An 18,724-nucleotide genomic window follows, 5' to 3' on the forward strand; every position below is an offset into this window, starting at 1 on the left:
GTGTGATTTTTTTTTTTTTTTTTGCTCTTCTGGGTCCCCTCTTGGTATACATGAGGAGAGTGGGAGCGTGTCAGAGATGAGCTAGATGGAAAAAATAGTGCAACGGAAATGCAGAGGAAAAAGAGAAAGTATAGGAGTGATTTTCAGCTTTCACCCAATCCCCAGTGGGGGAGCTACCGGAGGATTTCAGATTGTGGATTATGTTTAATAACGCAAGAAAGCGGACATATTTTGAGAAAATGACTTTTCCTGTTTGGAAGGTTAACGGATGTGTTCCATTCGTTTGAGGACAGGCTGATACATATTCGCTCTCACTCTCTGATCCTGCAACTAGAGAGTGTGTTGATTTTTTATGCAGGAAATGTTTTCTGATCTCCACAAAGATCCCTGTCTGTGGAAAGGGACAGCCAAGCTCCAGTCCCTCTTTCCTCTCCCTCCCCCAACAGAAGTTGTCTTTGTGGCCAATATAAAATTGACACGTTGTTGGAGAATTTTCTTTAAGAGTAGCCAAGGCTTTGTAAGGGGGGAGGAGGGAGGGAAAGAGAGAAGGGTTTAACTAGCTAAATGCAATTTCTCTGCTGAAAGCAATTTGGGGGCTGGGGATTTATGGAGGAGCAGTGGTACAAGGGGAAAAGATGTGTTAGAAAATAAATGCAGACTAATGGCAATGAGAGAGGGTTGAAAACCTTTAAGATTTCTACAGGTCAGTGTTTCACTAACAGCTGTGGCTGAAGAAAACAAAGTGGTTTTAAATTACAGGAGTTCTTTTCTCTAGTAAAAATCCCAGAGAAGCACTTGCAACTGCAGGGATGGTATTTAACACCATTTAAAACTAATTAGTGTCCCCTAGAATAAGAAGCTACAGTACACACACAAAATGTGATGCTACAAGCTGGCTAATAAGACAATTATCACCAGAAACTACTATTTGTTTGTTTTATTGTTGTTTTAATATAATCCAGAGAATCTGATTTTTCAATGGTTAAATTCCTATCTTGAAACTGACTGCTGATGACAAATGGAAAGTGAAGCCAGTTTTGCAGGCTTTTTTTGGTTAATGTCAGCAAGTGACACAAAGTTGTGTGCACATTAAGCATGATTTTCAGAGATTTTGCTGGTCATGATCATGAGATATGAGTTGAGACAGTGCCGGGATTTATAGAAGTTGGACAAGATAGCCATTTGTTCTGTAAATGAGTAAGAATATGAGTGATTTTAGACATTCGATGTATAAATCATGTGGGAGCACATCTATTTCTTTGGGCTAATTAGCTGGCAAAATGAGAAAGGAATAGCTCCACAGACAAATAAGTGATTGTGTTAAAATTATCATGTTAATAAAACTGAACTAGCAAAAGTTTATATAATAGGGGGCGAATATATGCTGTATCAGTACAATTGCACAGCCTGTATTCTCTTTATTCTAAATTTGTGTTCTTTAATTGTTTAGGTATTCTGAGTCAGAAAGGTAAGGATAAGTAATTCCTGATGACATAACTGTAGCTGATGCATTTATAAGTAATTCTTATAAAATATATACGGCACTCCTTACCTCATTCAAAGAAGACCTTTTTGGCTGTGCTGCGTTGTAGGAAAGGAATGTGAAAATCTGCAGACTCTTAATTTAGTAAAATTTATACAAATTGTATTAAATCTTAAATATTTTATATAAATGATATATAAAATCTTAGAATTATTTAATATCATTTCAAATAAATTGCCACTTCATGATACTCACAAGGTTAGAGGTTAGCAATTACATATAGTTGTGCTACTCATGTCTAGTTTTATTCCAAAATGTCTTTGCTTTACTTAGTAACATGTAATCCCAGCCTTTGAAATGAGGTTTTAAAAATTCTACTTAGATTTTCTATTAATGTATGATTTCTATTTTCTATAGAAAAGACTGTCCTGTAAGTCATCAAAGGAATAAATACAAAATTATTCTCCACAGTGTTTTACTTCTCTTTTATTCACTGTAATAAATACTGAAAACCTTGAGTAGAAATCTCTTCCACATTCATTGCATCATAGAAATGGCGCACATTGGACAGAAGAGTCTTTACATGCAGTAGATGCAGTTCTAGGTTGTTTAGTGTGGTGCTGATGGGGATGGTAATGGAGTACCAAATGCTCAATGTTTTGAATGCATCCATTGAAATCACAAAATCATATCTAGTTAGTATTGAGGGAACTATAGGCTCACAGGACTGGAATGTTGATTTTGTTGACATTGGATTTCTACTAAAATGTTTGTTAATAATACACTCACGTACTGAAGAATTTCATAGCCAGAAAACAGCAAGAAGAAAACTATCTCTGTTTTTAGTGACACCAACAATTACAAATGTTATTGTGATTACATTATAGAAGTGAATAATTGGATTGATGCTTTATTAACGTGTTAAATATTAGTACATTTAGGTCTCTTTTAAGATCACGTTTGATATATTTGAGGGTGATAAGTGATTATAAAAACTTAGTTGCCATTCCCAATTTTTATGTGAAAATTTGAAAACAAAGTAAATCAATAAAATGAAGCCTTTAAAAAATAATGATGTCTTACTTTAGGCAATATAAAAAAAAACTGTCTATATATAATGTATATAACCTTTTGTAAAGGAAACTCAAGTAACATTGCTGTTTACTTGGTTTTCAGATACTGGCATTTATTCATGAGGTCTTTACTATGTTTTATAGTATATATGTGTGTGTGTATATATATATATATATATATGTATATATATACATGTATATATATATATATATACACACACACACACACACACACCCCATAGATGATTCTGGACCTCAGAGCTAAAATAGAAAATAGATGTGATATAGGGTACTACTTCATACTATGTCACCTAAAATAAGCAACTAAAACAGTTTTGGCGGAAAAATTCTCCACCAGTGTATCTAAATAACATAATAAGCCTTAATGGAACCTTTGTTTCCTACTTACATCAATGGTGCTACTTATGTGAAGGGAAATTGGGATCTCTGTATAGATTCCAGGAAATCTGAACACACATACTCATTTGTCTCTCCACTCTGCTGTGCTAATCCTTGATATTCTGTCACTCAAGGGAAGTCTCACTATGTGACTGTGTAAAGTCTAGCCTGGGTTGTGTCTCTAGCAGTGTAAGTGTTCTCGTTTCTTTCTACTTTTGCTCTTTTTGTCCTTATTACTGTTCAGCTACCTTTCACCTTCCTCTTTATTGTACTTGGATCTTACTTCCTTTTTAAATGACTGCCATGATCCCACACTCTGTCAGAATGTAGAAAGGCATATTGAGTCTGTTGTTCCTTGAACACACAGAGCCTGAAAGTTTGCTCTGCCCCTTGGCTGCATCCCATCATACTTTGCATGTGCTGTACTTCTGTTCTAGCATTTATCATGTTACAGTGTATTTTCCGCTTGTATTTCCATGTCCCACCACTAGATTTGGGAATGCTGCAAGCATAAAGACTGGGTCTTCAGTTGTCAATGACAGTCTTTTTTTTTTTTTTTAATTTTTATTTTTGAGAGAGAGAGAGAGAGAGAGAGAGAGAGAGAGAGAGAGAGAGAAAACGAACAAGCAGGGAAGGGGTATAGAGAGAGGGAGACACAGAATCCTTGAGCTGTCAGCACAGAGCCTGTTGCGGGGTTTGAACCCACGAACCGTGAGATCATGACCTGAGCCCAAGTCGGATGCTTAACTGACTGTGCCACCAAGGTGCCCCTCTATGACAGTCTTAATAGAGCTTCAGTAAATATTGGTTGAAATGAATGTTAAAGGAACAGCAACAAAAAGATCTCAATAGGAAAGATAGTAATACTTTGATTACCATCAAAAGAATAAAAATACATTGTTTGGAGAAAGTGGCCACCTTTTGCTTCTTGTATGTTTAGGGGAAGATGGCTACCTTTTATATAATTTCCAATTCCATTAATGAATTATTTATATCAGCTTCTGATCTCAAAATATTATTTAATAACATTTTTAAAAACAACTAAAGAATGGAATCATTAAGAAATACTCTTAATTATATATATGTGTAAATATATATTAAAAGATTCATGATCCATATAACTTTCTTTACATGACTATCTACAAAAGAAAATTGGCCAGTTTCTATCTGTTTAACTGTCTTCATTTCTCTCTATGTTCTTTCTTCTGGCTCTTGCATTACTGCTACAGTAATGACATTTCCCAAATCCTTTCTTGCACAGTTTGAAGACAAACACGCAACATCTTTCCAAGAAAGATGAAAAGAGTATTTGCATGTCAAGTTTAGTGCTTCTTGTTATTTACTCCTGTTTAATAATCTGTAAATGTAGTAATAGTAGAATACTACTAAAATTGTAGGCCTGATTAAGTAAAGTGCCATAATTCTTACTTCTGCCATTTTAGAATCTTGACAATTTAGGAAGTAGCTCATACATATAATATTTAATGAAAGAAAATTCCATTATATGGCAACATATTTTTTGTAGACAAATTCAAATATTAACATGAAAATTTGTGTCTGTACACATATGTCCCATTCATTCACACATTTGCCAAGATGTATGTTTCAGTGGGTTTTTTGATAGCTGTAGATAAATGTACTGTAGGTTAGTTTTCTTCCAAAATAGACAAGGGAATTTTACTTTACTTAGAGTTCAGCTTTATGCACTACTTTGACTTCATTTCCCAATAGAAGCAATTTTATTGTTAAACTGAATGCTTTTATAAAATATAGCATTGTTTAGAATCACTCTGGTATATATTATCTGAAGCCATCTGGCCATTGGGACTGAAATCATTGTTCATTCAAAACTAAATTTTTCTTACTTTCTCAAAATAACATTGCTGGGTTTTAAGTTTTTTTTAATGTCTATTTTTGAGAGAGAGACAGAGAACCAGCAGCAGAGGGGCAGAGAGAGAGGGAGACACAGAATCAGAAGCAGGCTCCAAGCTCTGAGCTGTCAGCACAGAGCCCCATGCGGGGCTCAAACCCATGAACTGTGAGATCATGACCTGAGCTGAAGTCGGGCTCTCAACCAACTGAGCCACCCAGGTGCCCTAATTAAAATCCTGAATTAGAGAGAGCTGAGTTTGAATCTTTTCTTCTACATTTTAACTGTATTACTCTGTATTACTACTTTCTCCTTCTCAGATTAGGTTAGTCATGCTTATTTTTCAAGGTACAGGAGAACAGGAAATGACATCATGTATTGAATTTTAAAAACCTAATAAAATTAATGGCTTGGAATATTTTAGTTCCTGTCAGCCCTGTGGAAGTTTCTTCCCAAATCAATTAACTAATAAAAATCAGAGAGGTATGCAATTTTTCTAAGTATATCACTTCATTGAAATGAAGGGTATATTTTAGTGTAAGGTACACTTGAGACCCTAGAGTGACTCAGCTGCCTTGGACCATCTGACAAGTGACTGAGCTTGACTCATCAATCTTCTGTAGTAGAGTGTTGAATTAAATGAGACTGCACATGTAAAAACACTTTAGTCCATTGCTCAAGTTACATTAGGCCCTCCATTCAGTTTTTGAATGTCTTTTTTATTCTTATCTTTTGGCTATAAATGATAGAGAATTGATAATAAATAATGAAACAGATTGCCATTTAATTATTTGAACTTGTTTAGGAATTTAGGGCATTTAACAGGATCATTAAGCATCTTCAATGTATGTCTATTTTGTATTAGTTACAGAAAAGGTAGCATCTCAGTACCTATGTGTTGATGGAGGCATGACTAATACATCAAATAGATCAAACTAGTGGCGTGTGAGTCATCCTAGGCCTAGGAAGATGTCCTTTGGATATCATTGCCGATAGCCTGCAAATCCATTTAAATTAAACAGTTTCATGATTATTTTGCTCTTTGCTGTGTTATGCAAAATTAAGTTCATGTTTTAAAATGTATGCTGAACAGAAATTACCTTGAAATATTAGTCCATATTAAACCATTTGGAAAAAAGTAGGACTATTTTGTATTTTTTTCCACTGGATTATGATCACATACCAGTAAATTCCAGGTTTTTCCCCCAAAGGCTTGTATACTGAGATATTGAAAACAAAATTCTTTAGTACTTATTTAAAGATTCTGATATTTTCTTAAAGGAAAATTACAAAATGTCATCTATAAGACTTCATAAAATACTAAGTGCTCTGTGTTCAATTATCTTTCAACTATCATTCAGGAATTTTGCTCACTTGCAGAGAATAACCTAGCTATCTATCTGCTAAAGGTTAGTAAGTAATGTATTTCTACTGTACACAGTATAATAAATAACATTCACGATGAATACATGAATATGGAGCTGTTTCTCTCAAAATTAGGTAAATAGGAGTCTTTTCTGAAATCTGATGCTTGCTGATAAAGCATTTTCTCCATAGCCACATCCGTCCCCATCACATAATCATTAATGCTTAGAACATGTTATAAAATATTAAGGTAAAATGGTTATTGTTTGGTTTCTACCATGTTAAACGAAATAATTTACCTGGATATTATCAAATTATTTTTCCTAGATAATAAGCTTCATTGGGGAGAGTTGTTTGGGAAAACAGAACAAATATATGCATGGAAAAGACATTAGAACACTGACAGAACCAGATTATAATACAGTTGACCTTTGAATACCAAGGGATTTGAGGACACAGTTGAAAATCTGCGTATAACTTTTGACTCTCCCAAAACTTAGCTACTGATAGTCTGTTATTCACAGGAAGCCTTACCGATTACATAAACAGTTGTCTTACACATTGTGTGTGTGTGTGTGTGTGTGTATGTGTATGTATTGTGTGTATGTGTGTATATATATATATATGTGTGTGTATATATATATGCTATATTCTTACATAAACAATCGATTAACATGTTTTGTTTATGTATATGTATATATATATACACATATATATGTATATATATATATATATATATACACATACTATATTCTGAAAGCAAGCTAGAAAAAAGAAAATGTTATTCAAGAAAATCATGAGAGAATACATTTATAATACTGTAATATATTTATATAAAAAATCTGTACATAAGTGGACTCGTACAATTCAAGCTCATGTTGTTCAAGGGTTGGCTGATTTAGAATGCAACTTAAATGTGCTTAAGCAGAATAAAAAGCATTAAAATAGTTGGGGAATCAACCAGAGAAGGCTACATTGATGAAATTACTTTTTAGCAATAAATATGTTAAGGTGATAGAAATATCACAGAAATATTATCTTGCCTGGGTAATTTATACTGGGTGGGTATTATAAAGTTTTTCTTTCATGATATTTCTGCTGTTCCTCCCTTTTAAGGTAATTTTTAAACTTCTGATAATTTTTAAACATTAATTTCTATGCTTGCATATCTAAACAATAATTTGTTCTCTAATAAACATTATTAAAGAGAAGCTTTACTTACATATCACTCCTCAGAAAATAAGTAAAGCATTATAATAAACAATTTATAAATTTAAAGAAGATAGTAACACGTAACATTGAGAAAATGCTTTCCAGTTAGCCAAGCTCTGTTGCATATATTATTTTATTTGGGGAGTAATTGTGTGAAGCACATATTCTTTGCCCCATTGATATGTGTTGGTATATAGAACACCTTAAAGACTGGTTTTTCGTTCTCTAAAAATCTTAATACAAATTGGTTCAAATGAAAAACTAGAGAATTTCTGAGCTGTGGGTTTTCTCACTGTGTCTGGAGTGCTTGAATGTGAATCACAAATTCTCAGATATATATGAGGGACTTTAGGCATTATATAGTCCCAATCTTAACCTGATTAATAGATTCCCAATCTGCAAACATATTATGGGAACATTATTTCAGCTGAACTTAAATCTTCTTGGAATTTACATTTAATACCATTTCTATAACGTAACAGAGGCATGGTCACTTAGGACTGTTTGATAGTTCTACTGTTTGATATATATATATATATCTTTTATCTAGCCAGGACAATAATCGGAGTATACTTCGCTATACTACTTAATACAGAGTAGTGTTTGCAAATTAAAGCTTTCATTCATTAATTCATGAATTCATTAATTCATTCATTAGATTTTTGTTCTATTTGGTATATATTGTGTAAACAATGTGGTGTTGATCTCAAAAAATGATTTTCAGTCTAAGCTCATTACGTTAAAGAGCAGTGTGTTTAAAGTTGAGTCTGTCTGGATTTACTAAGATGATTTAGCAATATCTATCTTGGATTTTCATTTCATTATCATTTTCTAGGGAAATCTGTGTTTTTTGTTTGTTTGTTTTTAAGAAATAGCCTATCTTACATTTTTAGTTATTTATGCTACATTGAGAAATAGCGTTGAGGGTAGGAAAAGAGAGAGGGTAGCATTCCCTCTTCCCGTTGAAAGTCACAGCTTCAGTCAGGTAGGCTTACCCTTTGAGCTCTGGCAGCCACTCTCTCTTCTCAGCCTTTTAGCCTGGGGTGTAGTAATGGCTCCCCGCTGTTTCTACCCCTGAGTGCTATATTCCCTCTCTCTCTGGTTTCTCCAAGCACTATCCATGCCTTACTGTCTTTGCAAATTATCTTAATTAAGGACACTATCTGTTTCTTACTGGAACTCTGACTAGTATAGGGGTGTATAATTTTAGTGGTGAAGTGATTTCTGATTTCTTAAAAAATTTTTTTAATGTTTTTATTTATTTTTGAAGGAGAGAGACACAGAGCATGAGCAGGGGAGGAGCAGAGAGAGAGGGAGACACAGAATTTGAAGCAGGCCCCAGACTCTAAGCTGTCAGCACAGAGCCCGATGCGGGGCTCGAACTCACACACTGTGAGATCATGACCTGAGCTGAAGTCAGGCGCGACTGAGCCACCCAGGCGCCCCAGTGATTTCTGATTTCTTATGAGATTGGTTAGAAACCAACATTTTAAGTTTCGATCCTTTATTTATTCACTCGTTAATTAACTAATTCAATCCTTTTATTGTGCTAAAGATCTTACATGATTATTAGCCTTTTTGTAGATTAGCTTATAGACCAGCCCAAGTAAACAGGGAAATACATAATAAAAAGAATTTAAACAATTGAGGGGCTCCTGGGTAGCTCAGTCGGTTAAGCATCCAACTCTTGGTTTCAGCTCAGGTCATGATGTTGCAGTTCATGAGTTTGAGCTCCACATCAGGCTCTGTGCTAACAGAATGGAGCCTGCTTGGGATTCTCTCTCTCCTTCTCTCTCTGCCCCTCCCCTGATCATACATACTCTCTCTCTCTCTCTCAAAATAAATACACTTAAAAGAATATAGGTATTAAAAAAAGAAGTGAGTTAATGAAAATTAAAATCAGTTGGCCATATTTTTTTTTAGCTTAGTTGAAATGGCATTTTTTACACTTAAATTTAGGCTTCATTGAATTCAGGCTCTCAAAATGTTTTTATATATTTACTTGTTGGTTTGTTGATTGCTTAGCTAATTCTTAAACTACATAATATATACACATTCATATACATCCTGTATGCATTTTCAGTGTTGATGTGACTTGAGAATATTTAAACTGGCCTGAATATTCAAAAAAGTTTTGTGAATTGATAATTAAAAACAAGTAACTTCAGAGCTCCCATATAAACCTTAAAAAATATTGACAGATTAAGATTTTGCTCTAATTTTATATCATTATGATGTAAATGGAAATGGAAATGATGGAAAATGTAAAATGAAAATAGAATTTCAGTTGCTAACTAATCCAAGTTTCATTTTGCCTATTGATTTCATTATCCCTCTCAAAGCAAACCAAGAAGAAAACACACAAAAAGCATTTTTTTCTTTCTTTGTTTCATTACAAAAAATGGATTGAGGCAGCTAAGTTTGCCCTTGTAGTCTCATCTAAGAATTATAGTTTTTTACTTTTACTCTGTGTTAGTCTTTTTGTTGCCTTTCACGTCAAAGAAGGATCCCAAGAGGGGAAAAAAGAAGTAATTTCCAAAAATTATGTGCCAACAATTATGTTGAAACAGAGCTTTATGATTTTTCTGAATAAATAATACATAACGAATATTTATTGTATACTGGATGCTTTTGGAAATGTTTCTTCTTTTGTAGCTGTTCATAATAATTGTAATGTGAAAAAGGGCACCTTGGGAAGAGAAAAATCTGTTTACTTTATGTAATCTTTCTACATAAATCTGGCAAACTTTCAAAGATCTGCTTCTGCCCTGTAGGCTGAGAAATTTGAATTTACTTTAGCTTCTCAGAGAGGTCAGCTTTCTTTATAGATATGTCAGGCTGTGGTCAGCTCTCTTTGGCTGGCCTTGGTTTTTGTAACTTATAGGGCAAACAGTATGTATTTTTTAATACATGTGCCTGAGAAATTAATCAAGCACACTGACTTTTTTTTTTTTAATTTCTCAATAGGCTTTACTTTCAAATATGATGAAGTAAACAGCTGCGAAGCTTCATTGTCATTTGCATAACAGAGAACATTTTAATCCTTTTGTGTAATATATTAAAATTTTTAAAATTTAAGAAATTTTAAAAATCTATGGCTTTTTTCTGTTTTAGTGATTCCCTGGAATTTTCTGATGACCATGTTTTGGTGTTCAACTGGTGATAAGGGCATAAATGAGTTCCAGGCATAATAAATATGTGTGCTTGCCTCTGGCCTCTGCATCAGGAGACCACAGAAACCACAGAAATGAAACAGAGAGTTTGGAAGCAGAATAGAAAGAAGTTGATCCACCAAGTAGTAAGAACTGATAAAGGTGAAAGAAACAAGTACATGTAGTCTGTGAATTACTACAACCTTTTTTCCCCCTAGAACTGGAACATTTTTTCTAAATAAAAGCCAATATATAAAAATGATTTAAAAAAAATGGAGCTGTTTTGTTTGAAGTGGACAGGAGGCCTAGAACCCTGCCTAATCAGTCTCCTTTCTTTCTGTGTTGGCCCCAGAAGCAATTCTGCTTTAAAAACGCACTATAGAACTATAAATTTTAGAAGTCTCTATGTAGAACCACATGTGAGAAATTAATGGTAGAAACTTTCTTCCTCCGAGAAACTAAAATTTTTAGTGTTTTGGTCACTAAGAATGTGTAAGAGCTATCATTTTTTTTTTACTGAATTTTGCTTAAAACAAAATTTATAATTTGTCTAGGATCCATATGTCTATGGCCCATTTATCTGTGCTTAATTTTTCTCCATCCCCTGCTGTTCCCTTTCAAGCTGGTAAAGTTTGCCTGGGCCAAACCAAACCTTAGGCAGGCCCTCAGCCTATTCCCTCATGCCTTTTAGACATCTTTGATGCTTTGTGGGGAGTGTCTTATAAATGGACTCTGTTATTTTTCTGCCATGTCCCATCCAATCTGATGGTCATTTGCTCAGTCTTCTGCCAGCTGTTAGTGTCTCTGCCTTTGCTTTGCAGAGACCTTGGTGTAATAAAGCCATGCTGTGTTTGACTAAAGGTGAGATTCCCCACCCTTTCTCTTCTTTCTGTCACACTCTTTGCATGATGCCTTTTTAGTGCCTATCATGTAAACATTCTTTTCACAGTTTCTCTGGAATCAGTTAGTCCTGTGGCTCCAAGTAGGACCTCAGGATGAATGCCACCGTTCTTCATTTTTCCTTCTGGTCATCCAGATTCCAAACCTCTTCTACTGAAGGTTCCCAACCCTCCTGCAAATTTGCTTATTCCAATTATGCATGCCTCTTGCTCACATTCTCGTTTGCCTAGATAAAAATGAATATTATTTTAAAATTCTTTTGTATCTTTAACTTTAATTGATAAGTATTCAGAAGCCCCAATTTTAAATCTGTATCAGTGTAATACATTTGGTGCTATTCATTCTGACACTCTTATTGTTTCATGAATCCCTAAATAGTTCAGTTGCAAACTCTAACTTCTTGGAATAAACTAAAGATACTGGGATAGTGAAAATTATTTTGAGTTCCTTTGATTGTTCACATATAATGGATATCCATAACTGAAAATAGCTTATATTAAAATCTTTTTTAAAAATTTCTTTTAATGTTTATTTATTTTTGAGAGAGTGAGAGAGAGAGTGCACACTAGCAGAGGAGGGGCAGACAGAGAGGGAGACACAGAATCTGAAGCAGGCTTCAGGCCCTGAGCTGTCAGCTTGGAGCCTGATGTGGGGCTTGAATTCACAAAATGTGAGATCATGACCTGAACTGAAGTCAGACACTTAACCGACTGAGCCACCCAGGTGCCCTGAAAACAGCTTATTAAAACAACCAGTTTATTAGCTTTGACATTCTATAGATATGAGTGGATAATTGAAATGTTATTAAGGCTCTTCATAATTCCAGCCTTCTACCGTCCTGGGCACATAAGGAATCATGTTCCTGGCCCACTTGTGGTTGGGTGGAAAAGGGCACAAAAGTCTCTTTACTTCTGGCATGGAGACCTGTACTTAGAAGAGGCACCCTTGTCATCATCCTGATTCCTTGAATGTCTAAAATGAGAGGAGGCCCCTGCCTTTGCCCTTGCTGATCTGTGATTGTCGTGAAGCACAAGCAAGGAAGAACTTTTTCTGTTATGAGACACTGGGAATTTGGGGTTTGTCTTTGTTACTACAGCCTAAGATAACATGTATAAGTGATGCAATGTCCGGTTAGAGAGGATAGGGGAATAGTTGTGCTGATTGGTGTTGCTAAAAGGTAATTAGGCACATTGGTGACATATGTTGTAATTCAAATGTAATGACATGGTGGCCATGTCTGTCAGTGATGTTTTGAGAGGAAGAACTCACCTGCATATTCCACAATGTACCCTGGGCAACTGTATTTGAATTTATTGCTGGTAACAATATGGAATTCATTTTAGGTATTACTTATCAATATGTTACTGTTTTAGCCTAATTTAACCTAATTATGTGTTAGCCTAATTAAAATTAATACTAAAATAACTCCAATAATTGTAAATTTATAAGAGACCATTCTTTCAGTATTCATCTGAAAAGTTGTTAGGTTTGGGGTGCCTGGGTGGTTGAGTTGGTTGCTCAGTTGAGTTGGTTGGATTTTGGCTCAGGTCATGCATGATCTCATGGTTCTTGATTCGAGCCCAACATCGGGCTCCATGCTGACAGTATGGAGTCTGCTTGGGATTCTCTCTCTATCCCTGTGTCCCTTCCCCACTCTCTCTCAAAATAAATAAACGTAAAAAAAAGTCATTTAGAAAAAAATTAAAAGTTCTTAGGTTTTTTTTTACATTTTCAAACATACCCAGATTGAAGAGGGTATTGTGGTCTTTTGCTGAGTCATAATTATCACAGAACTAAGTAGAAAGAATTCATGTTAGCATGGTAGTTCTTGCTGAAAAGTAAAACTTGTCCTGCTGTCTGCCCCTTCCCTTCTTTTTCCCTTCCTCCCTGTTTTTCTCTTCCTCCTATGTTACTTTTATTTTTTCAGATACATAAACTATGATTTATATATGTTGATCTAGATTCGTCACTGCAATAATTTGCACAGACTCTGCTATCGATATATGTGTTGGTGTTTTCGGTAAAAACAAATATTTCTGTGGTAGTTGATAGGGAGCTTGTAATCACTTAGTAAGCATGGCTTCATTAATCTTAACAATTTTCTTGCGAGTTTAATTACGGAGCAATAATTAACCTTTCCTTTGGGTAGGTGGGTTTTGTCACATTGAGAAGTATTCTTACAGGAGACAGGAGAGGAAAAGTAGGCTGCTGTGAGTTCCTTAGTGGGGAGTGAAGAGTTCTTCCCAGTATTAGTGTGCACAGGCAAGTTTTGCTCTACTGCTCTGCTGTGCCTTACATTATTTTTCTGGCTTTTCCATTCTCAAGAAGTTTGGATTATGGTATGCTCATTAATTATAAGAGACGCACTTCAGGATTCAAAGAGGGGTATAGAAGCCATTGAGCAACTGAGAAATTAAAACAGAAGCAAAACAAAAGCTTTCTGTTTTCTTTTTTTCAATCATATATTATGCTGTGAAGAAAATCCAGGGATGAAGTGAATTGTCCATTCACTTCCCACATGTCTACGTTGATATGTAGCACATACACATACATGTACTCACTTATACATGAATTTATGATATTAAGTGATCACATGGCATTAAATGATCACAAGCATTGTATATATTATATTTGAAAAGGTAAACATTTTTCAGTAGTTTGAGAATATATTGCCCCTTCAGCTACATTTACTAACTAAATATGTACTGAATATAAATCTAGCTACATTGACTCATGTGAAGATCAATGGAATGATAAGAAATAAAAATGCCTTTTTCAGGGACACCTGGGTGGCTCAGTCGGTTAGGTGTCCAGACTCTTGATTTTGGTTCAGATCATGATCTCACAGTTAGTAAGATAGAGCCCTGCATCAGGCTCTGTGCTATTAGCACAGATTCTCTCTCTTCTTCCTGTCTCTGCCCTTTGCCCGCACACACAAGTGCACACTCTGTCTCAAATAAACAAATAAACTTAAAAAAATTCTTAAAAAAATACCTTTGCAATGGAAGCTTTAAACTTTAATCTGTTCAAAAATCCAGTTGGAGTGTTTTTAATAAATACATTCAGAGCAGTATTCTGTGGATCTTGGATATCAGAAATTAAAGTTTTACTTAGGATTTAAGAGTAAATGATTTGCCAAGCAGGTTTATAAAGTTAAAAACAAATGTCAAATTCAAAAGTAAATGATTTCCTTTTACATTTCTGAAAATTCACGTGCATCATGTTATAACAAATTAATATTCTTTTAAATTCTCTTTACTCAGTTTTTATTTTCTTCCTCTGTGACTTTGTTACCTACTAGGTCCCGCCCATCCTACAACCATAAATTCAGTTTCAAATTTTAGGTATTTCCTCATAGAAGGTAATTTCATAGTGGTTGGGTCAGACCTCCTGACCCATTTTCTCTGCTTTTGACTTTGTTGTCCTGAGAATATTACATACTTCTCTCACCCTCGGTTTCTTTGTCTGTGAAGAGATGATTATTATGGCGAGATGACTGAGCGCTTGAATGAGGTAATTAATGTAAAATACTGAGCATGATATTTGGACTGTGTAGTAGTGACTCAGTAAATGTTAACTTGCATTAATTGGACAGTTTTGGAACCCTTTACTGCATTAGGTTTCTTTAATACAACAAATAAAATTTTGATTCATGATAAAAAGTAATTTATTTCATTGACCTCAGAGAAATGAAAATGCCTTCTGGATCATTTAGTCTCTAGAAATGTACAGTGTCTTTAATCCTTTATTCCCTCTGAATACTCATGTTCCTGAGAAAAACAGTCTGAGTTAAGCTACCATGTCTGTTTTCCTTTACTCCTCATTTTAAAAATGAACCACTTTGTTCACAACGTCATCACTTTTCCTTTTAACATGGACTGGTCAGTGATATTTACAGATTGTCTGACAAAGGGTAATTCCTCAACTGACTTTTTCCTAAAGACCCGATCCACATTAATCAGAAAGCAGTGTTGATTTTTGTCCTCCTAAGCAACTTCATCTTCTGGATATTTTCCTGAAAATATTTATATCCCTTTCGTCTAGTCCTTTCTCTACAATATTGTGGTTTAAATGAATTTGCATTTTATTGGTAAGTCAAGTTGAAGTCTATATTCTGATTTCTCTCTAAGGATTGATATACACATTAAAATGAAACAAAGTATAATTTGTCTTGGCCTGCTGCGAATCCCTTTTTCCTTCTAAGCAGTCTTAGATCTCCTGGAAAAATGCCTTAGTTGTTGCTTGCTTTTTAAACATTTGTTTTAAGGCCCAATATAAGAACATATCAATGAAATAGAAATCCAGACTTATATTTCAAAGATCATACTTTTTTTTACTTCCAGTTTTATCAAACTTTTACTTTTGCCATTACAAATGAGAATTAACAATGTGACATTAGATTTTCTAAAGTTCTTTGTGTCTGACGAGCACTTAGATCAGAAGACTAACTGCCTTCTGGAGGAGATTTGCCATTACTGTCTGAGTAACTTCAGACAAGTCATGTCACCTCTAGGGAGAGCCTCAGTTTTCTTGCATGTAAGAATGAAAATGGCTGTCTGAAACTCCCAGGATTGCATGGAGAGTAAAACTACTCTACATGAAGGCCATTTAGAAAAGAGGCAGCAGCCTCCAAAAATGTTGTTATTACTGTCAGCAGTAACTTGTAAAACTGATTAGGTCTATCAGTTTAGTTCATTGACATGTACATATGTGAAATAATGGTCCTGTCCTATGATGATAAATATCACAAATTGTTGGATAGATTGTTGGGCTTGATATTTTTAGGTAAGATTGTGATATTCCATCCTTGGGAAAATGCTCTATTCCTTTGGTTTTTCTTTTCTTTTCTTTTCTTTTCTTTTCTTTTCTTTTCTTTTCTTTTCTTTTCTTTTCTTTTCTTTTCTTTTCTTTTCTTTTCTTTTTTCTCTTCTCTTCTCTTCTCTTCTCTTCTCTTCTCTTCTCTTCTCTTTTCTTTTCTTTTCTTTTCTTTTCTTTTCTTTTCTTTTCTTCTTTCTTTTTTCCTGTATCAGTGGAAGCAATAACAAGTTTCAGCTTCACCTTCAAACATTTCAGTTTGATTCCCTGCCCTACATTCCCTGCCCTACATCCCTGCTAGCTTTATGACCTTTGGCAGTTTGTTCATGTTTGTGAACCACATTTTGTGCATCTGTAAAATAGACATCATCTCTATGCTATTTTTTTAAATGTAGTCTGTACAGAAAACAATATTAGGACTAAGGGGTGAATAGAGTGGGAGTGGTTATTCTCTTAATTCAGCTTAAGTAATTGAAAGCAGTAAGTTTTAGATTGCCCAAAGTAAATTAAAGTATGACTTCAGTTGTATTCTGTTTCTTTGTAAAGTCAAGTGTTAGCATTAGAGGAGAATGAATACAGATAAATGCTGGCCAAAAAGAAACTGGGATAAATTATAATCTTACAGAACAACTTTATTTTCCTCTAGGGGGCAAAGGCTACATATAAATAAGGGTTTCTGTGCCATATCAAGTTGTGAAAAACTAAATGTATTAATCTTGAAGGAATACAAATTAGGTAAAATTTGCATCATGTAAAATATGGAAACATGTTAATAGAGCTTATTTATTTCATGGAGTGTTTTTGTATCTGTTCTAAAAGACTACAGATTGGAATTTATCCTTTATAGGTCATAGGTGGGTATGTTTCAGAGGACCAATGAATTCTAGCAGCCAGCCGTGCAATAGTTCTATGGGATTACTCATCAGATTTAGTAGGTAAAATGCCTGCAGGTTACTTTCTACTTAGAATAATTCATCAATTTATGAGGAGTTTTGACAAAACTAACACTTGGTAAACACTTTTTAAAAACACTCAGTGTTGTGCTTTTCACCAAATATAGCAGAATTAATAGGTGGAACGATATTCAGATTTTTTAAGAGAAACTTTGCCTAATTTGACTTGTATCAGCCTAAATATTTATTTTGACTTACAGCTTTCTACAACTGGCATAGAACAATTTAACCCCTAATGTTATAAACTTTTCTGTTAACCTAATATTGGTGGGGAATGGCTACTTTAGAAATCCATTAATAGAAATTTACCACAGATGGTGGATATTGCTGTGAGCAATTGTATAAGGAAGTCACTTAGCAAGGGAGGCTGAGTGATAAGGCCCAGTATCACATTGAGAAGGGGAAGAGCTGAATTTGAGTCCTCTTAATCCTAACACTATACCACCACTCTGTAAAGGTAAATTCAGTCTAATATTTTCCAGTAATTCAAATGGTGCTTAACTCATGCAATCCTTTGTAACTGCAAGATGGTTTAAAGGAGTGTAAAGGTTTATTTTAAACTCTCCAAAATACATTTCCTTATGTGTACTTAGTGCTGTTAATGCTCCTTCCAACTCTTAGTCTTTTCCAAACTGTAGCCTGTGTGTATGTAGATCCTCACTAATAAAGGAGCTTTCTTCTTTAACCAAGTCCATTATTCAAGACCTCTTCAATCTAATCTCTCCCAGGGAATTTCCAAGTGATTAAAACAGGAGTATTGATTTTGACCTGCTCTGAGACATACAATGCTTATAAAATACTTTTTATTACTCATAAATACACATTTTTTGAATCTTTATGTTTGCAATTAATGTAAATATTCATTTTGATTAGAATTTAGTCTGCTTTTAATATTTTCTTGCATAAAAATATGAATTTCTTAGGTTTCAAGTGTATAGGTGGTAACGACTTTGGTTTAATTACCTTGAACTTCACTTAGCACCACATTAACACAATGAGGTGCTTAATCTTTACTGTAATTACCATCATAGAAGATCAAAATAAAATTAGAATTACAATGATCTTTTCTTGTTTAAGTTAATGATTTTAAGTTGGTAAGATGCCATTTACATTAGATAAAAATAGTTTATAGTTACATTAAGCATCTCTAATACTGGAAAATACAGCATACTTATTAAAAGAAACAGAGGTGAAAAGTTCATTCCCTACTTCAGGGAATATTTTGTTTAATCTTTGTCTTTAAATTAATTTTGATAAGTTCTTTTTGATTCTCAACTTTTATTTGCTTGGGCGTTAAAATGAATACTGTTCTATTGGGAAAAAGAATAAATCCTGATCTGTTCTTACTAAATCATTCTTCGGAATTTTTTTACTTGTGATAACACTCAAATCCTGAATCAAATCAAGCTGATGCCAGCTTTTCTTTTTGAATGATAGGGATTCAATGTTTTGGAGATGTAAGGCTTTCTTGAGAGGAAGTAATCAAAACAAAATGCTTTTTC

The 18,724-nt window shown here is 34.3% G+C and overlaps 1 protein-coding gene across 4 annotated transcripts in view; it reads left to right on the forward strand.

Annotated features, from left to right (window-relative positions):
- Positions 1-18,724, forward strand: part of ADGRB3 (adhesion G protein-coupled receptor B3) — a 728,500-nt gene that overhangs the window by 4,956 nt on the left and 704,820 nt on the right. The gene's annotated exons all lie outside the window — the stretch shown is intronic.

The sequence above is a fragment of the Felis catus genome, chromosome B2 (assembly GCF_018350175.1).
Source record: "Felis catus isolate Fca126 chromosome B2, F.catus_Fca126_mat1.0, whole genome shotgun sequence".
Classification (NCBI taxonomy): domain Eukaryota; kingdom Metazoa; phylum Chordata; class Mammalia; order Carnivora; family Felidae; genus Felis; species Felis catus.